Source organism: Panthera uncia, chromosome F1 (genome assembly GCF_023721935.1).
Source record: "Panthera uncia isolate 11264 chromosome F1, Puncia_PCG_1.0, whole genome shotgun sequence".
Classification (NCBI taxonomy): domain Eukaryota; kingdom Metazoa; phylum Chordata; class Mammalia; order Carnivora; family Felidae; genus Panthera; species Panthera uncia.
In genome coordinates this window covers 38,136,755-38,157,857 of record NC_064813.1, presented here as the reverse complement: position 1 = coordinate 38,157,857, position 21,103 = coordinate 38,136,755, and the positions used below count along the sequence as shown (strand labels likewise).

General features: G+C 38.3%; 1 long non-coding RNA gene across 3 annotated transcripts; it reads right to left on the bottom strand.

Moving 5' to 3' along the window:
• Nucleotides 1-799: 799 nt before the first annotated feature.
• Nucleotides 800-20,068, bottom strand: LOC125925925 (uncharacterized). Of its 3 annotated transcripts, none has more exons than XR_007458936.1 (3): nt 19,742-20,068; nt 19,563-19,615; nt 800-1,751 (listed from the first exon to the last, which is right to left on the bottom strand). It is a non-coding gene; the product is annotated as an uncharacterized LOC125925925 (long non-coding RNA). The 3 variants fall into 3 exon arrangements; XR_007458937.1 differs by having other exon boundaries at nt 19,578-19,615; XR_007458938.1 differs by having other exon boundaries at nt 19,852-20,068.
• Between the last annotated feature and the right edge of the window lie 1,035 nt (nt 20,069-21,103).

The following is a 21,103-nucleotide window of genomic DNA, read 5'->3' as shown; positions in this document are numbered from 1 at the left end:
TATTAATTAACTTCTCTTTGAACTCTTTTAATTTATATTCTACATCCCCAAGTATGCACATTGATCTCTTTCTGAGCTCTATTTCATCTGTCTGTTGTATATTCATGCCAGTGCCACTGTTTCAATTGCCATAATTTTATACTATATCTCAGTATGTGGTAGAGCTAGTCCCCCTATTACCTTTTGAATATCTTGAGTACGGTCATATCAGTGGTCTTCAAACGTTGCAGAACACTGGAATCACCTGGGGTGCTTTATGATGCAACCAGAGCATTCGGATTTTTTTTTTTTTAAGTAGTCTCTATGCCCTACATGGGGCTCAAACTCACAAACTCAATCAGGTGTTGCATGCTCTACTGACTGAGCCAGCCAGGTGCCCCAGGGCACCTGGGATTTTAAAAGATCCCTAGGTACTTTGATAGGGATTGCATTTAAGTGTGTAGATTGCTTTGGGTACTACAGACATTCTAATAATATTTGTTCTTTCAATCCATGAGCATGGAATGTTTTTCCATTTCTTTGTGTCTTCTTCAATTTCTTTCATAAATGTTTTACAGTTTTCGGAATACAGATCTTTCACGTCTTTGGTTAGCTTCTTTCCTAGGTATCTTACGGTTTTTGGTGCAATTGTTAATGGGTTCGATTTCTTGATTTCTCTTCCTGCTGCTTCATTACTGGTGTATAAAAATGCAACTGTTGTTCACAGAGCTAGGACAAACAATACTAAAATTTGTATGGAATCACAAAAGACCTGAATAGCCAAAGCGATCTTGAAAAAGCAAAGCGGGAGGAATCACAATTCCAGACTTCAAGTTATATTACAAAGCTGTAGTGATCAAGGCAGTACTGGCACACACACACACACACACACACACACAAACCACAAAAACAAAAACAAAAAACAAAAAACAAAACCCAAAAAACAGACACATGGATCAATGGAACAGAATAGAAAACCCAGAAATAGATCCACAACTATATGGTCAACTAATCTTTGACAAAGCAAGAAAGAATATGCAATGGAAAAAATACAGCCTTTTCAACAGATGGTGTAGGGAAAACATGCAAAAGAATGAAACTGGACCACTTTCTTACATCATACACGAAAATAAATTCAAAATGAATGGAAGACCTAAATGTGAGACAAGAATCCATCAAAATCCTAGAAGAATTTCTGGCCTTCCCTTTCAATTCATCCTTATGAACTCCCACCACCATCATCTCTGCCCAGCAAGGAAACTATTTTTTGCTTCCGTGAATCCTAATAGCATTTTGACTAGACTTCTCTTGTGGTTCCTATTCATTATGATAATGATAGCACTTATAGCTGGTTTCCTTACAAACAGTAGGCTTATTGAGGTTAAGGTCTTTTTTGTTTTTTCCCATAGTCCGTACCTCAGTAACTTTGTAACATATTAAACACTCCATAAATTTTGTGAAAAAAAAAAAATGAACGATGACATCTGTGTAGAAAAAAATAGATGACGTGATAAATGAACAAAATGAATGAGCCCTTGACTTAACCACAATGAAAGTTCTGTGCTGACTTTTGCCTAAAAGTTCAAATAAACCTAAAAACTAGGATTTAGTAGTATGCTGTGGGAATTTGTCCTTGATCCTATGTTGAACCCTTCAATCCTTCATTTCTTCTCTCATTCATAATGTCCTTCTATGTGCCAGGAACTATGTTCACTCGGGTGGGAGCAGAGGCGTAAAACTCAGAAGGCTTGGTCTTTGCTGTCTAGTAGACTCTGGGAAAGCAAAAAATAATAATAAAAAAACAATGATAGAGAATTAAAATGATTGGCTACAGAAGGTGAGTGGGTGAACTGGAAACACAAAGAAAAGAGCAGTTGATCTGAGGTGGGAGGAGGGGAGGCATTGGAAAGGCTTTATACAGAAGGTGACCCTTGATGTGAGTCTGTGTTTGGAAATTTTATCAAATTCAGATTAAGAAAAAAGGTGTGCTTATCACATTTACCGAAAATACAAAACTAGGAGAGACATAGTAGATGACAAAGTTAGGAATTAAAAAAAAATTATGATAGTGGTGCTTCTAGTAATTTCTACCAAGGAGATAATCACACAAGTGCAGAAAGACTGTTTACCATAGTTCTGCTTATAAAAGTGTAATTTGGAAGCAAATCACTTGTCTAAGTTGTACTTCACAAATGCAATAGAACACTACACAACCATTAAAAATAATGTTGTTATTCTCTATTACCTGAAAAGATGTGTATGTTGAGAGAAAAGAGCATGTTATAAGACAGAATATAGTGTGATCCCATTGTAAACATTGCACATTCACATCAATATGCATGGAGTTTCTTTTTTAATTAACCAAAGTGGAATTACACCGTTTGGCAACTTGTATTTTTTCTGTATTATGCCACAGGTCTCATTCTAAACTTAAAAATGACAGAACACAGGCACCTGGGTGGCTCGGTCATTTGTGTGTCTGACTCAATTTTGGCTCAGTTTATGATCCCAGGGTCATGGGATTGAGCCCCATGTTTGGTTCTGTGCTGAGCGTGGAGCCTGCTTAAGATTCTCTCTCTCCCTCTGCCCCACTCCCCTGCTTGTGCGCTCTCTCTCTCTAAAAATAAATAAGCAAATAAGTAAATAAATAAGTAAATATTTTTAAAAAGACAAAACATAGTTAACAAAGCAACGGTAAACTTACTATTATAAATAATGTTTTCTTTGATACCATTATAAAAATAAAATTGTGTGTTGATTTTTTTAAAAATGCAATCACTCCTAGGTGTAGAATTGGGGATGATTTTTACTTTCTGTTTTGTACTATTACCATCTGAATTTTTACAAGGAAAAATAATTTTTTTAAAGCATCAATCTACTCTTTTAATCATAAAAAGCTAGCTACGTATCAAAATAAACAAGCTGAGACAAAGAGGGATATTTTATATCCTCCAAATAAAGCACACAAAATAGGGGAGGGGCAACTTGATAGTTTATGTGAATAAGATCTGGGGTTTTAATTATTCATATAATTACATGCCCACCATGCATAGCCCAAGGGTATGATGTAGTTATTAAAATTTGAATGCAATTTTAGGCTACATTAACAGAATTATAATACGCCAACCATTGGACTGTGAGCCTGTTTAACCACATATGGATTCAGTTCCGACTTTGCTCTATAGTAAGAGACATTATAATTTAAGGTGTGTTCAGCCAGAAGAGAGAGATCAAAACACTGTCACAGATCAATGTTGAGAAAACTCATAACAATTAGCTTGGAAAAGAGAAGATGCAAGAGGGCACATGTCCGATATTTTCAAATATTTTGAAAATGGAAAGCAGCATAGAGTTCTTCTGTGTTGTCCCAAAGAGCAAAACTGGGCATAGGAATGGGATTTATAGCAAGGAAGTGTTCAGCACAATATTGGAATATAAATCAGAGCTGCCCCCGAACAGATCTAGCTGCCCACAAAGCAGTAAGGGTTGGAAGCAGGTAAGAGATCATTGGGGGGTTTTGTTTTGTTAATTTATTTATTTTGAGAGAGAGAGAAAGAGAGAGAGAGAGAGAGAGAGAGAGCATGCGCGCATGAGCTGGGGAGGGGCAGAGAGAGAGTAGGACAGAGGATCTGAAGCAGGCTCTGTACTGACAGCAGCAAGCCCAATGCGAGGTTTGAACCCACAAACTGTGAGATCATGACCTGAACCGAAGTCAGATGCTTAACCGACTGAGCCACCCAGGCGCCTCGGTAGGAATCATTTGACAAGGAGGTTATAAGTGCTGGGAAATGGCTTCAAATAACATACAGATGAATTATATCCCTTCTATTTTTAAGATTCAATGGCTTATTTTTTCCCTCCATAAATGTGAATCCTCATTGGCCCCATATGTTCATATGTTCATTTCTGATTATATCTTCATTTAATTAATTAATTTATTTATTTATTTAGGAGCAGAGGGAGAGGGAGAAGGAGAGAGAGAATCTGAAGCAGGCTCCATGTGAAGCACAGAGCAAGACTTGGGGCTTGATCCCACAACCATGAGATCATGACCTGAGTCAAAATCAAGAGTCCAATGCTTAACAGACTCAGCCACCCAAGTGCCCCTGTCAGTCATTTTAAATCATAGTCTTATAATCCTTAGCTGGGAGAGCTCATGGTCCAAAGTCCAGATGGTTATTAACAAGGTATTTCTTGGTATGAGTTTGTGCCAAAAGAAATTAGAAAATGTATCTTGCTGAAAAATCTCATGTCTTTTCACTTCTAGGATTTGTTTCAATAAAGGGAAGTTTTTAATTAATAAAAGATATGCAGTGCCACTTGAAATTGGTAATGATAATTCAACTCCCTTCCCTTGATGACCCATCAAAATCACTCATAGCAGGTCTTCTATGGATTATCCCATCCTCTCTTGGCAAGGTACTTTTATAGGAACTTCTGGTGTTGGCAACAGTTACAATAAGGTTAATAACAGCTAGTAAGCTGTTAAGAAGGTTATTTTAACATAGCTATTTAAAGATGATCATTTTGGGGCACCTGAGTGGCTCAGTCAGTTAAGCATCTGACTCTTCATTTCAGCTCAGATCATGATCTCATGGTTTGTGAGTTTGAGCCCCACATCAGGCTCTGCCCTGACAGTGTGGAGCCTGCTTGGGATTCTCTCTCCCTCTCTCTCTTTGTCCCTCCCCTACTTGCACGCACTCTTTCTCTCAAAATGAATAAACTTAAAAATAAATCAGTAAAAAGATCATTTTGACAAAGTAATCTGTGCAAGAGACATTCTAGGCTCTCAATGCCATCCCTGAACCTATTTCCAATCCTTATTGAATTTTTTGTTCCATCCCTGAAAATTGCCCCATCACACAACCTTATCAATTTGTTTATTCCTACTCCATGACAGATCCTGAGCTCATCCTCACCCTCTCCCATCTAGGAAAAGGGTGTGGTTCCTTGGGAAACTGAACTCAGAAGGCCTTAGGCAGGAGGTAGGTGTGAGAAATAATTTCTCATTTCTCTCTGAAACCACTTTCTTAGATACAAACATCCGGAAGTCAAGATGTCTAACGAAGGCGGGAATTAGGGAGGATGCTAAAATAGTGCCCACCATATGGAGGCAAACCATCAGCTAGAATGGGGCTGCATTCCTGAGGGGAAGATTAATTTTTAAGCAAGATTATTTATTATTATTAACCTCTGTTGTTTCCTGTTGTACTGTATAATGTTAAAGCCTTTATTTAGTCTTTCTTAGAAGTTTTATTTCCACTTGATGATCATAACCAAACCATTTATTAATTTGTTGATTTGTTTAATCATTTATTCACTGATCCATCAAAGATTTATTGAACATTGCATTCAATAGCAGGAACACAAGAAGGAACAAGATACAGACCTACCTTCAAGATGCCCACACTCCAAACTGGATGGGATCTCCATTCTTGATGCTCCCAAAATAAAAAGGTCACACTTGGGGAAGTATAATGGCCCAGCTGTGATCTCTACTAGTGAATTATCTTCCCCAAAGCCAATCTTAAAGAAGGGGGTGGGGGTTTGTTAAGAATGTAGCTCCCTGGGGTGCCTCGGTGGCTTAGTAGGTTGAGCATCCAACTTCATTTTGGCTCAGGCCATGGCCTCATGATGCTGTCAGCAAGAGCCCACTTTAGATCCTCTGTCTTCCCCCCACCCCCCGTTCACTCTCATGCACTCTCTCTCTCTCAAAAATAAATAAACACTAAAAAAAAAAAAAAAATGTAGCTCCCTGGAAAACTCCTATTCATCCTTTGAAACTTAGGTAAAATATTTAGAGTAGTGTCTGGTGTCGTATTTAGTAGACCCTCCTTGACTTGCCCTGATGCTGAAGAATTTTGAAGAATCCCCCAGACAACTTTTGTACTTCACTGTTTGCCTTTCTGTTTTCTTTTCCAGATAGTTAATTTTCAAAAGGAGGGGCTGAATTTTAGCATTACTGTATCCTCGCATCCGTCAGAGTTCCTGGCATGTAGCTAGTGCACTAAACACCTCCAGGAGTGAATTGCCATGAAGGCTCAGTGGTCTGCTGTTGCCAAAGCCATCCTCTTCCTGGTGTTGGGGTCACCTCTTTTTTTCAGATGATATCTCTCCCCAAACAATCTAGATACCGAGGTTCTTAGACTTGCTGAGTCACAATAGGAGAGAGACTTAGAGGGAACCTTTCTACTTTAAAGAACAGTTATTTTCATTCTCTTAAATGTCAGCATTGTTTCTGCTTCCATTTTAAGATCCCAAATAGGAGTTCTTCTTTGTGGGGAGAGCTTGCAGCTCGGTCATTTCCGGACATGCCTGTCCTTCACCCAGAGTACCACGGAATGGAATCCTTGTGTTTTCACACAGGATTGATTACTTCACACAGGAGTCGTTATCATTAAGTCTGTTTTTCAGGATAGTCTATACTGATGCCGCCAAGGTTTTATGAACCAAAAATCAGAGCTCATGTTCAATTGCATAAGGAAATACTCACAGACAGAAATTGGGACTGTCACAAATAACTGGGACATAGAATCATTGGGTCTCATGCTCCTCTCCCCACATATAATTCTTCTGAATGTCAAGCATGTGCTCTGCTCTTCAAAAAGTATACCATGGATGTTACCAGTTTGTACAGAACCCCCACTGTTCTTCCATAGTATTCCACAAGAAGGCTGCGTTGGTCTCAGGGAGAAAACACACTTGGAGCTGGGTTTTAATTCCTGGCTTTGTAACCTACCATCTTAGGCGTGACCCAGAAGTTAGTTGACTTCTCTGAGCCTCTTTTCTCTACAACAGGGTTATTTTAGGAATATATGTGATGAAGTAGATAACATGTCTAGCAGGCATGACAGACACCTGATATATTCTAGATCCTCGTTTGTCTTCTTTAGCTCCTGTGAGATACTGAAATGATCACTTCATAAAACCAAACCAAACTAAGCCCAAACAAGAGAAAAGTAAGTTTTTTTAAAAGGAAAAGACAATAGGTTTAAAATTCTGGCTTCCAAAGTCCTGAGTACTTTACTCCAGGAACTGTGGTCACATTGCAGAATAACCTGGGTTACATCTGGATGGGAGTCCTCGTGGCTCACTGTGGGCCCCAGAACTGGATATTGTGTTTTGCTTTGGGTTGACAGTGGCCAATTTCCTAAGAATCAAATTCTCCATGTGACTTGCAATGTTGATTCAGCTTTTGTCATGTATGTTGATAGATGTCATTCAGAACACAATTCAAAAACTTGTCAAAATCATATTCTGCATTCCTTCAAACTCAAATAGTAAAATTTATGGATCATCAATTTTGGTAGAAATCCAAGTTCTCTGTAAATCTCCAATGCTACAATTTCTCAGCAAGTAAAATTATGAAAGATCAGGTTTTGTCTAATAAGGGTTCTTTGTTTCAAAGTCAGTTTATTAGTTTCCTTAGAAATATTTTCAAGTTCATTCTTGATGGTTTTTCCCTAAAATTTTCCAAGCTATTAAAGTGAGGCTGACTAATACATTATATGCAATGTAAACAAAACTGCAAAAGGAAAACAATTGAACTCAAATTTAATGACAATGACAATATGGTTGTAATAGGTTACGTGAAAACCACAGGCTATAAAACAAAGTATAGGGTGAATTTTAGTTTCCTTTCAAACAGAATGCATTTAGTTATGAAAAAAGTCCAGAAAGATATGTACCAAAGTGATAACAGTGGTTATCCCTAGACTTCAAAATTACAAATAACTTAAGCATTTTTTTTTTCTAGTTTCTAACTCATGAATCAATTGACAGGTAGTCTAAAATGAGCATACGCCACTTGTTTAATATAAGATAAAAAAGCTTCAAAAGTTATTTTAATTTTTAAAAATCTGACTTTTAAAATGATAAACTGGTTGGACAATTGCATTAATGTTATTTATAGCTCATGCTATAATATTTTAAGCCAATAAAACACCCTAACCAGATAAGCATTTGGTGAAACCTCCAACCCCAGGCAACTTTTTTGTGTCCTACTCTTAAATAGACATAAAAGAAAAATTTTTTAAAATCCCAAATTCTATGATTAATATAATTAGTATCCCTGAAATGAGAATCAGACACTGTTAAAAGAAAAAAAATCAAAGAAAAAACACACAGTTTTTGAAAATTAAATTATGATATGACAAATGAAAAAAAAAACGGAATAAAAGGAAGGAACATAAAGTTGAGGAAATATCCCAGAAGGCAGAATAAAATAATAGAGAGGGAATATAAGGAAATAAAGAAAATTTAGAGATTCTATTCAGGAAATCCAACATTCAAATAATGGGGTATTTCAAATGGTGGGGGAGGGGACAAAGAAATTAAGAGAAGAGAGAAGAAACTATTGAAGAAACAACTTAAGAAAATTTCCCAGACCCTTTCCAACTGAAAGGGTCTCCAAATGCCTTCCTCAAGGAATGAGATTTCACCCACACCAATGACAGCATTAAACACTGTCAATGAGACAGAGTGGGGTTAAAGAGCCAAATTCACATCTTCCATTGTGGCGAGTCAAAGATAGAATAGAAAATGAGGGGCACCTGGATGGCTCAGTCAGAGTCACGAGTTTGAACCCCACATCAGGTGTAGAGATTACTAAAAAAAAAAAAAAAAAAAAAAAATTATGGAAAAAAAAAGAACAAAAACTGAAAACCAGGAGGTAGCAATAGAAGCATATTATTTAGACATATTGAGTTAAGTAAGAAAACAATCAGTGAAAATCAGTGGCCTCTGTGAGGAGGAAATTTGAATTTGGAGGTAGAAGTCAGTGTTTCTTACTACATGTCTTGGAGAACTATTTGATTCCAGAAATCATGCCCATGCATAACCTTGATAAGAATAAAACTTTAAAAAATTCCTGTAGAAATGGCATTACTCACTGAAGGCACTTGTGTAAGGGAGCAGTGTTGATGTGATCCAAATACTGTATGATTGTTTTCTGACTTTACACAGAAATAGCCCTCAAAAAATCTAGGAATAGTTGACATATATCCTAGATGCCATTTCTCACAAATATCAGGTGTCTAGAAACAGCTTGTGGCAAGTTCTGGGTTGCAGTCAATGGATGCTTGAAACCCTGTCAAGTGTCTGAAGAGCTGATATTCCATGTTGTTGATGGAAGGGCTTCCAATGAGCTTAGAAACTGGATACACAAGACAGAACTATCCTTTTCTCGTACCATACTAAGAACTTCTGTGTACTCTTGCAGATTGCGGGTTAGCATACTTGTACATGGATGTGGGAGGAGGGGCACATGCAAGTATTCTTTTGAACACTTTTAGAGCCATACAGAAGCCCAGAAATTTGTTGCAGTAACACAGAAGGTGTTATTTTGGCCTGAAGAACTCTTACCTGAAAAATGCAACCTAACAGAGCTCTCAAGATGTCAGCCACAAAGGTGTTCCCAAGTATCTGAGTATCATCCTATTGAACAGTCATCTCACAGTTATTTTAATGTTAAAGGACTTCTGTCATGATGCTCTTACTGTCAATATATTTGATGCAAAATTGTTGCTTCCTACTTCGATAAGATAACTGGATTAGCTACTTCCAAAGTCACACTCAGGTGACGCAGAACACTCTAGACCATCAGCTAAGAGGCTGGTGCTTACTCAGTTCATGGAATAATTGTTATTTAACTATAAAGTAAAATAATAAAGAGCCTACAATAACGCCTTATTTTATACTCGTTAGGACTGAAAGTACTTTCCATGATTTACTCAGTAGTGTTTTACACGTTTTGAAAAAGAATGGCTAACGGTCTAGGATTTAGAGACAATTAAGTTACTGTTTATGGTGTCAAGAACTGAAAGTCTGATTATGTTGCAGAGACCCACATTACCCTCAACTACTCACGGTGAAGTGAAACAGGATGTAAATTATAATGGACCCATTGCTTTTGCAAGCTGCTTAATCTTCTCAGAAGATGTCAGCTTGAGTCCAAAAATTTGTTGAGTAAAAAACTCAAGATATTTGGCAGAAATGGTAGATTCAGTTTCACCTTCTAAAGATGGGCTACACGTGAAACTAATTTAACACTGTATGGTAACTATGCTGGGATTCTAAAATTTAAATGAATGAATGAAGGAAGGAAGGAAGGAAAGAAGGAAGGAAGGAATAAGTAAATAAATAAATAAATAAATAAATAAATAAAATGGGTTCGATAAAATTTTGAATCCCTCTTAGGAATTTGTATTTATATACTATCTTCTATAAGAAAGTCACCAATTAATTTTTGGTCTACCATATGAAGAGAGCAAAGATGATAACTCTAGGCATAAAAGAAAGAGAAACAGACACAAATAAGCCATTTTATTAGTTAAATGGAAGTGTGCAATAGTAGAACAAATGCCAAACTAAGAGCCACGAAATCTAGGTTCTATCTTTGCTCTGCTACTTTATTTTGTTACATTGGGCAAGTAACTTATTTTCCTCATTTTTTAAAATGGGATTCACTGAGTCCAAAATGAAATCATGTTCCATAAAAGTAACTTAAAAAAAAACCCATAAAGTAGTGTGCAAATGTTTAAAAATGAACAAATTAAATGCAAGGAACTGGAAAAGGGAACTTGCATAGGGCTAGCCTTAGGAGTTCTGGCTCTTACAAATACTATGACGAGGGTTAGACTTATGGGGAAATTTCCAAACATTTTGGCCTTAGGCCATTTTATGGTTGATTTTTTAAATTTCATACTTGTTCTTTATTTCAAAGTAGGTTTTTTTGGTTTGTTTTTGTTTTTGTTTTTTGTTTTTTTGTTTGTTTTTACTATGTTTAATACACCAAATTTGACACCAGTTGGCATATGTCTAACAGAGAAGCCCTTGGATTTGATGACAAGTCTGGAGACTAGGATTCTGGAAGTTAAATATCCAGGCAATTCAAGCACCCAGCAATGCATGTTCCTAGTGTGCACTCAACAGTACATGTTCAGTGAAGGTAGGTCCTGATGAAGTTCAACTTGAAAGGTACATAAGGTCAACGCAGCACCTTAAGATGAGAATTCTATTGAACTACACTCTGAAGTCCAAATGGTATGTATTCCAAGAACTGCAGTTGGCTTTGGCAAAAGATACAGCTCGGTTCAACATGCCAAGACTTTTATGCTTTTTTTGCTGTTCAAAATTTTCAACAAACCATGTCAATTACTTAGTTAATTTGTTGGCCTAGAACAATTTGCCCAAATTCCCTGAAGAGGCTACTGTAGCCTCTTTTTGGTTCATAGCAACAACTTGTCCCTATGTTCTGTCACCAGATGGCAAAGTAGCATAATACCCCTATGTAATTATGTCTACTCTATGTGATTATCTTCTAGACACAACAGGAAGTATGGAAGTTGTTGTTAGCTCTGATCTTCTGGGAAGTTCTAGGAAGTTTAACAGGTTGTTAGTTTCTGCTAAAATGTTAAGATGGTTTTGCAAAACTCTTTCCTGGAAGTGTATAGTGACCTTTCAAAATGAAAGTAGAAGTCTAGATTTCTAGCAGATACCATTCATACATAAGTAGCAGAAGAGCTACTCTGGATATTTCACATTTATTAGGTTTTTATGCTTATGAAGCTCTTTTTACATTATTTGGAGAGGCAGTTCTGATTATAAAAGAAACACAAGCCCATTGGAGACACAGGAGAGAGTAAGGATAAAAATGCAGGAAAAAGACATTTCCTGGAGTTTTACCACATAGTAGCAACACTTAAAATATTTTGGTGCATTTTATCCATTTTGTAAAATGTGTTTTCTTATATGGTTGTGATTATATTGTGATACTAATTCCTATGCAGTTTTCTTTCTTTCTTTTTTTAAAGTTTATTTATTTAATGGGGGGAGGGGCAGAGAGAGACAGAGACAGAATCACAAGTGGGCTCCACACAGAAGCACGGTTTGATCCCACGACCGTGAGATCACAACCTGAGCAGAAATCAAGAGTTGGTCGCTTAAACGACTGAGCCACCCAGGTGCTTCTGTAGGCAGATTTTTCTTATTTAACAGTTTACACTTATTGCCCTGTGCCATTAAAAATCTTTTAAAATTGACTTTTAGAAAATATTTTTCTGATAATAAGAAATATACAAAGTTTGAGAAATATATAATAGTATAAGGGAAATAAAATTTGTCCATAATCTTGGGGTGCCTGGCTGGCTTAGTCAGAAGAGCATGTGACTTTTGATTTGGGGTCGTGAGTTGGAGTCCTATGTTGGGAGTAGAGAATACTTATAAAAATAAAATCTTTTTTAAAAATGTTTACTTATTTTGTGAGAGAGGAAGTACACGTGCGCTTGGGAGCAGGGGAGGGGCAGAGAGAGACCAAGAGAGAGAATCCCAAGCAGGCTCCATGCTTAGTGCAGAACCCAATGTGGGGCTCAACCTCACAAACCGTGAGATCATGACCTGGGCAGAGATCAAGAGTCACCTTAACTGACTGAACTACCCAGGCATCCCCCTAAAATAAATTGTTTAAAAAGAATTATCCACAATCTTACAACTAAAGGTAATCATCAATACTTTGGCATATTTCCTTCCTTTTTCTTTATGTTTTTTTTTTTTTAATTTTAAATGATTATTCATTTTTTGAGAGAGGGGAGAGAGAGAGAGAGAGTGAGGGAGGGGCAGGGGCAGAGAGAGAGGGAAGCACAGAATCCAGAGCAGGCCCCAGGCTCTGAGCTGTAATCAGCACAGAGCCCAATGTGGGGCTCAAACTCACGAACCACAAGATCGTGACCTGAGCCAAAGTTAGGTGCTTAACTGACTGAACCACTCAGGTATCTGTTCCTTTCTCTTTCAATGCATTTCCTTTTACACAGCTGGGGTCATACCTTTTGTAAAATCCTGTTTTCTTCACTCATTTATCTTTTTTTTTAAGTTTATTTATTTATTTTGAGAGAGACCCAGATAGCGCAAGTGGGGGAGGGGCAGAGAGAGGGAGACAGAGAATCCCCAAGCAGGCTCCGCACTGTCAGCCTGGTGCCCAATGTGGGGCTGCAACTCAGGAAACCATGAGATCATGACCTGGAAACCGTGAGATCATGACCTGAGCCAAAACCAAGAGTCAGACGCTTAACCAACTGAGCTACCCAGGCACCCCTCTTCACTCATTTATCTTAAGCAGTTTCCCACATGATTAAAATCTTTCCCAAAAGATTGTTTTTAATGTCTGCGGTGTAATGTTATACCAATACACATAATTTCCTTCACCATTCCTCTTCTTGGGGCTTTTTATTTTTTAAAATTTTTTATTTTTTTATTTTAGAGAGAGATCAAGAGCAAGCCAGGGAGAGAGGCAGAGGGAGAGGGAAGGAAAGGGAGAGAGAAAGAGAGACAGAGACAGAGACAGAAAATCTTAAGCAGGCTCCATGTTCAGAGCAGAGCCCATCATGACCTGAGCAGAAATCAACAGTCAGACCATTAACTGACTGAGTCACCCAGGCACTCTCCTTTAGGGCTTTTTCCAACAGTTTAATTCTTTCATAGAATGATCCAGAAGTCTTGAATTTTATATTAATTTGTAATATTTCATAAAAAAGGTTGAGAAATTTATACCAATAAGGTATGAAAGAGGAAAACAGGACATTATACATATGAAGTCAAGAGGCAGTCCTTCATAGTCATAGGGACAGTGCTGGACCCTAAATACATGCTGCATGGGCATTGCTTTCTTACCTTTTCCAAGGAGGGTTTGGGATGGCGTATAGAGATACTCAGAAATTAGGACAAAGTACAAAAGGGGCTAATGGCGAGCCACAAATTTAATTCTGAGCACCCAGCAGCCAAAGAAATTGATTTTAAGACAATTTCCTTAGAATGAAAACCAAGTTGGGCACCGAAGGGCAGCTACCTGGTATCGAAACGTAAGAGAAATCTTTATAAAAGAGTGCAAGATGAGGGCATGATCTGTGGGTTATGTCCAAGACTAGGGTACAGGAGGTCTGGATCCCAGGATTGGCTTTGCTACTAACCAGAAGTGCAAACTGGGTAAATCACTTAATCACTGGTAAGGCCTTTATTTCTGTCACTTAATGTGCATTTGTAAGGGCTCACTATGTGCCACTAGGATTACAAGGGCAAATAAGTTTGTGTCCTTAAGGAGCACAGATACTCAGGAGGAAGACAAGCATGGAAGCTGTGTGGGGGAATCCACTGCAGAAACGGTATAATAGAGGGATGAACAGGGACATGAATGTCTCAGCTGACGTACATCTCGACTTCTAGGTTAATCTAGACACCAGATATCACCTTCTGTAAAATTCCATTATGTTAAAATCAATATCCTGAATTAAGAAATATTAAAATCCTAATAGGATTGAATTGACTAAAGTATCTGTGAAGCAACCATAACTGAGAATGGTAACCGTGTTAATGTGGAAAACTGATCGAAACATCTGTGGTTTTCTCACTTGCTTTTGTAATTGTAATAGGGGTTGCTTTGCAATATCTGTTCCATCCAAGGATGGTCTTTTTTAATTGTATGCTTTGTCAGAAGACCAACTCTATTTTTTTCTCTTCCTACACCCTCTCATGCTCTTTTCCTGTAAAATAGTCTGGCTAAGCTCTCCTTTCAGAATCTCTTCCTATTGCCCCTGTCTTCCACAATCGTCATTGCAAATCTCCTTTTTCTGTTTCACATTCAAGTTTAACATATTCACATTCCTTGGCACTTATTTTTCTTTGGTTTCTTGTATCCAGTCAATCAAATTCTACAACTTTTTTTTTTTTTTTTTTTTCTGAAGAACACTCAGATTTTTCATCTGCCTCTGTTGTCACTGACAATTCCTTGCCTTCACTTGTGGTAAATTCTCATTCGGGATCCTCCAATATCTTCCTCATGTGGGTTCTCTGCCTTTATTTCCCACACTCCATTCTAATTATTTCCATACCTCTTTACATCACTGGCTTCTATGGTGATTTAATTCTTAGAATTCATTTCATAACACTGCCATTTTCCAGAGTCAATGACTAATTTGGTCTTAGTGGGAAAACTACCAAGACTCTGATCAGGATTTTCCATCCAAGCAGGTTTTATTTCATATACTTTCTCTTTTCATATAATCTTTGTCTCTCAGATATAAGCCCTCTCATTGGTCACTATGATTATTTTTTCTCTTTTAAAATTCATAATCTTGATTCTCCACAAATCTTTTAGTATTTAACTTGTATTTTTATAATACCATAGTCCACATGTATAAGCCTTTCTTTATTTCATGTATACAAATTTCTTTCTTTCTTTTGAGAGAGAGGTAGAAGATACAAGTGAGTGAGAGGCAGAGAGAGAGTATCCCACAAGGGGAAGAGAAAGAGAGATGTGGGGCTCACCTGGGGCTCCTGTTTTACCTAAAGCGGGGATCGTGCTCACCCAAAGTGGGTCTCGAGCTCACCCGATGTGGGACTCGAACTCATGAGCTGTAAGATCATGATCTGAGCCGAAGTCAGATGCTTAATGACTGAGCCACCCAGGCGCTCATACAAATTTCTATATTTTGCTCCCTAAGTTGTGAGTCCTGAGGATAGTTACCGTGTCTGCCGTAAACACTAACTGGGGTAACTGACGTTCCCCACGTGATTACTTCTATCCCTCTCCCTCCTCCAGCTCTAGCTAAGTGGTCTGAATGGAAATGGTCATCTTCTTTTACGATCCTGCTCTTCTGATCATAGGATTGGTTAAGGTGTAGACTTGTCACCATAACAGCTCATTCCCTGGACCACAGTGAGTGATTCAGAGTGACATGTGACCTAAATAGGGCCAGAATCCTATCTCAAGAGTTGAGAGAGAAAAACCAGTTTTTCTCTTGTATTAAAAGCTGTAAAAACAAGAGCCTGGACCCTTTGGGTGGTACATGTCCCACCAGAGAAAAATGATCTGGGAGAACGGCTGAGAAGCAGACAGAGAAATCTTTGTTCATTCCTCTTCTTGCAAATCTGAGATTTAATTATTTAACTATTTATTCAATTCTTAGAGCTAGTTCTCAATAAATCTCTGTCCTTTTATTTGTTTCATCTGGTTTGAGTTGAGTTTGTCATTTACAACCATGGAGGTCCTCATTCATATAATATTTGAACTATATTTTGAAATCCTTGTAGAATTGATCTGTAAAATGGGGACCTCTATATATGACATGCCTCATATCTGACCAATTAGCTTAACTTAAAAAAAAAAGAGCTCCAGAAGAAATTTTTTTTTTAATTTTAAATTTATTTTTTTAATTTACATCCAAGTTAGTTAGCGTATCATGCAACAATGATTTCAGGAGTAGATTCCTTAATGCCCCTTACCCACTTAGCTCATACCCCTCCCACAACCCCCTCTGGTAACCCTCTGTTTGTTCTCCATATTTAAGAGTCTCTTATGTTTCATCCCCCTCCCTGTTTTTACATTATTTTTGCTTCCCTTCCCTTATGTTCATCTGTTTTGTCTCTTAAAGTCCTCATATGAGTGAAGTCATATGATATTTGTCTTTCTATGACTAATTTCACTTAGCATAATACCCTCAGTTCCATCCATGTAGTTGCAAATGGTAAGATTTCATTCTTTTTGATTGCCAAGTAATACTCCATTGTATAAATATACCACATCTTCTTTATCCATTCATCTGTTGATGGAAATTAGGGCTCTTTCCATACTTTGGCTATTGTTGATAGTGCTGCTAGAAACATGGGGGTGCATGTGTCCCTTCTAAACAGCATACCTGTATCCTTCGGATAAATACCTAGTAGTGCAATTGCTGGGTTATAGGGTGGTTCTATTTTTAATTTTTTGAGGAACCTCCATAACATTTTCCAGAGTGGCTGCACCAGCTTGCATTCCCACCAGCAGTGCAAAAGAGATCCCATCTCTCTGCATCCTTGCCAACATCTGTTGTTGCTTCAGTTGTTAATGTTAGCCATTCTGACAGGGGTAAGGTGATATCTCATTGTGGTTTTGATTTGTATTTCCCTGATGATGAGTGATGTTGAGCATTTCTTCATGTGTCGGTTAGCCATCTGGATGTCTTCTTTGGAGAAGTGTCTATTCATGTCTTTTGCCCATTTCTTCACTGGATTATTGGGTTTTTTTGGGTGTTGGGTTTGATAAGTTCTTCATAGATTTTGGATACTAACCCTTTATCTGACATGTCATTTGCAAATATAGAAGAAAACTTTTGTTGTCAAAACTCTTTAAATTCTATCCTGAAATTCTTCCTAATTTATTTACTCCCTAAGCTTTTTGGTTACAATACCTGAAAATCAGTGCATGACAATTTAATTTGCCTTCTAATAAGGCACACTCCCACCTCCCTAAAGTTACAGCCTCTAATTTGTCAATTGTCCCTTAAAACTGTGATTTGTTTATTTTACATAACAAAGACATACTGAAGGCTTATTTTGAGCCAGATGTGCTAAAAATTTACCTCTTCAATCCTCCAACACACCTCTGAAGTAGGTACTATTATTATCTCCGTTTACAATGAGAAAACTGAGGCACAGAGAGACTGAGTAATTTGCCCTAGGTCACAGAGTTAGTACATAGTGGAGCTGGAATTAATTCTTAAACTTTATTATGCATCAGAACAACTCAGATGTGTGTTAAAAATGCAGATTCCTGGAACCTACTCGTCCAGAATCAGACCAAGAAAAGGTAAGACTACTTTTTAGATTTTTTTACGTTTACCAAAAAATTCTCTCATCTCAGCTATCTTAAATTTGGTTGAGAATACATTTCATCTTTTTTGATTTTTGTAATAGAATGAGATTCTGCCACATGTGGATCTGATATTTAAACTGTACTGATCTTCTGTATGCTGAAAACTATAGAAAGCTTATGAAGGAAATTGAAGAAGATATAAAGAAATGGAAAAACATTCTGTGCTCATGGATTGGAAGAATAAATATTGTCAAAATGTCAATACTACCCAAAGCTATCTACACATTCAATGCAATCCCAATCAAAATTGCACCAGCATTCTTCTCGAAACTAGAACAAGCGATCCTAAAATTCATATGGAACCACAAAAGGTCCCGAACAGCCAAAGTAATTTTGAAGAAGACCAAAGCAGGAGGCATCACAATCCCAGACTTGAGCCTCTACTACAAAGCTGTCATCATCAAGACAGCATGGTATTGGCACAAAAACAGACACACAGACCAATGGAATAGAATAGAAACCCCAGAACTAGACCCACAAATGTATGGCCAACTCATCTTTGACAAAGCAGGAAAGAGCATCCAATGGAAAAAAGACAGTCTCTTTAACAAATGGTGCTGGGAGAACTGGACAGCAACATGCAGAAGAATGAAACTAGACCACTTTCTCACACCATTCACAAAAATAAACTCAAAATGGATAAAGGACCTGAATGTGAGACAGGAAACCATCAAAACCCTAGAGGAGAAAGCAGGAAAAGGCCTCTCTGACCTCGGCCGTAGCAATCTCTTACTTGACACATCCCCAAAGGCAAGGGAATTAAAAGCAAAAATGAACTACTGGGACCTCATGAAGATAAAAAGCTTCTGCACAGCAAAGGAAACAACCAACAAAACTAAAAAGCAACCAACAGAATGGGAAAAGATATTTGCAAATGACATATCAGACAAAGGGCTAGTATCCAAAATCTATAAAGAGCTCACTAAACTCCACACCCGAAAAACAAAAAACCCAGTGAAGAAATGGGCAGAAAACATGAATAGACACTTCTCTAAAGAAGACATCCGGATGGCCAATAGGCACATGAAAGGATGCTCAATATCGCTCCTCATCAGGGAAATACAAATCAAAACCACACTCAGATATCACCTCACGCCAGTCAGAGTGGCCAAAATGAACAAATCAGGAGACTATAGATGCTGGAGAGGATGTGGAGAAACGGGAACCCTCTTGCACTGTTGGTGGGAATGCAAACTGGTGCAGCCACTCTGGAAAACAGTGTGGAGGTTCCTCAGAAAATTAAAAATAGACCTACCCTATGACCCAGCAATAGCACTGCTAGGAATTTACCCAAGGGACACAGGAGTACTGATGCATAGGGGCACTTGCACCCCAATGTTTATAGCAGCACTCTCAACAATAGCCAAATTATGGAAAGAGCCTAAATGTCCATCAACTGATGAATGGATAAAGAAATTGTGGCTTATATACACAATGGAGTACTACGTGGCCATGAGAAAGAATGAAATATGGCCCTTTGTAGCAACGTGGATGGAACTGGAGAGTGTGATGCTAAGTGAAATAAGCCATACAGAGAAAGACAGATACCATATGTTTTCACTCTTATGTGGATCCTGAGAAATTTAACAGAAACCCATGGGGGAGGGGAAGGGAAAAAAAAAAAAGAAAAAGATGTTAGAGTGGAAGAGAGCCAAAGCATAAGAGACTCTTAAAAACTGAGAACAAACTGAGGGTTGATGGGGGGTGGGAGGGCGGGGAGGGTGGTGATGGGTATTGAGGAGGGCACCTTTTGGGAGGAGCACCGGGTGTTGTATGGAAACCAATGTGACAATAAATTTCATATATTGAAAAAAGAAAGAAAGAAAGAAAGAAAGAAAGAAAGAAAGAAAGAAAGAAAGAAATTGTACTGATCTTGCTTCAATAAATAATAACAAATACATACCCTTCAGGCACTCACCAGAGATCTTAATCTTGAACTGACCGCCAGCCAGATCGCTGCAAAGAAATAGTTGAAACAGGTATTTGAGAAAGACATGACCAAAGAACATGCTTACTACTTAATCCTTTCGCTTTCCTTACTCTATCACCCAAATAGAATAAATCCCCCACAAATCCACATACTTGGACTTTGTCAGTGTGATTCTATGTGGAAATGCTTTCAACTCTTCTCAATCTCTCAATTAACCAGCTCCCATTCAATGCTCAGTTTCTGGGTATTGTCCCCACCATACTTCTAAAGGCACTGTTACTGAGGTCACCAGCAGCCAACTGGAGACTATACGATTTCGAGGCTAAGGAGGTGTTCTCCGAAGTCAGTCCAGCTCAATTCAAATCCCGATTCTGCCACCTCCTGGCTCCAGCTCCTTGCTGAACCTCTCCGTGTTGCTCAATGTTCCTATCTGTAAAATGAGGATAATTATGGTACCTATATCCAGGGTAAGTGTGAGGAATGAGCGAAGTAATAATGCTTGTCAGGTGATTAGAACAGTGCACACACAGTCAATGAATGCTATTCGCCAGAATATAAGCTCCTTCAGAGCAAGTTCAATGTTTCCTTCATGACTATGTTCTCAGCGCCTGACATATAGAAGTTACTCAAATGTAAATGCAATGAATCCAGTAACTACCAAATCTAATGGCATTTGCCGGTCCTTTCTTAGTTGATCTTATGTGACATCAGTCAAATACTCAGATAGTATTACCTCTGTTAGGCACTGTTCCAAGCACTTTACACTTATTTACTCTTTTAGTTCCCGTAACAATCTTATGAGACAGGCACATTACTGTGAGCATTTTATACATGATGAAAGTGAGGAACAGAGATGCTTAGTAATTTGCCCAAGCTCACACAGCTAGTAAGTAGTAGAGCCAGGAATGGAACCCAGGCAGTATGGTTTCAGAGTTTATGCCTTTAACCTATGTTTGCCGCTACTCATTTCTTCTTTAAAACTCTCTTCTGGGGTGCCTGGGTGTCTCACTTGGTTAAGTGTCAGACTTTGGCTCAGGTCATGATCTCACCGTTCGTGGGTTCAAGCCCTGTGTTGGGCTCTGTGCTGACAGCTAGGGGCTTGGAGCCTGCTTCAGATTCTGTGTCTCCCCCGCTCTCTCTGCCCCTCCCCTGCTCCTCTCTCTCTCTCTCTCTCTCTCTCGCGCGCGCGCGCTCTCTCTTTCTCAAAAATAAACATTAAAAGAAATAAATAAAACCAAATAAAGAAAAAAATCTTCCATTGGCTTCCATGAAAGCACCATCTCTCTGACTCCTCCTTCATTGGTTTTCTCTCTGCTTAGCTCTGAAGCAGGAATGGCATTTCCCAGAAATCTGTCTACAGCCACTGCCTTCATTTACTTTACGTGCTCCCTAGTTGAGGGCATCCACTGCCATCCCTACTTGGATGATTCCCAGCCCTGTATCTCTATCCCAGAGATCCTTCCTGAGGCTCAGACTTGTGTGTCCAATTGCTCAGTGGACCACATTCCCATCTG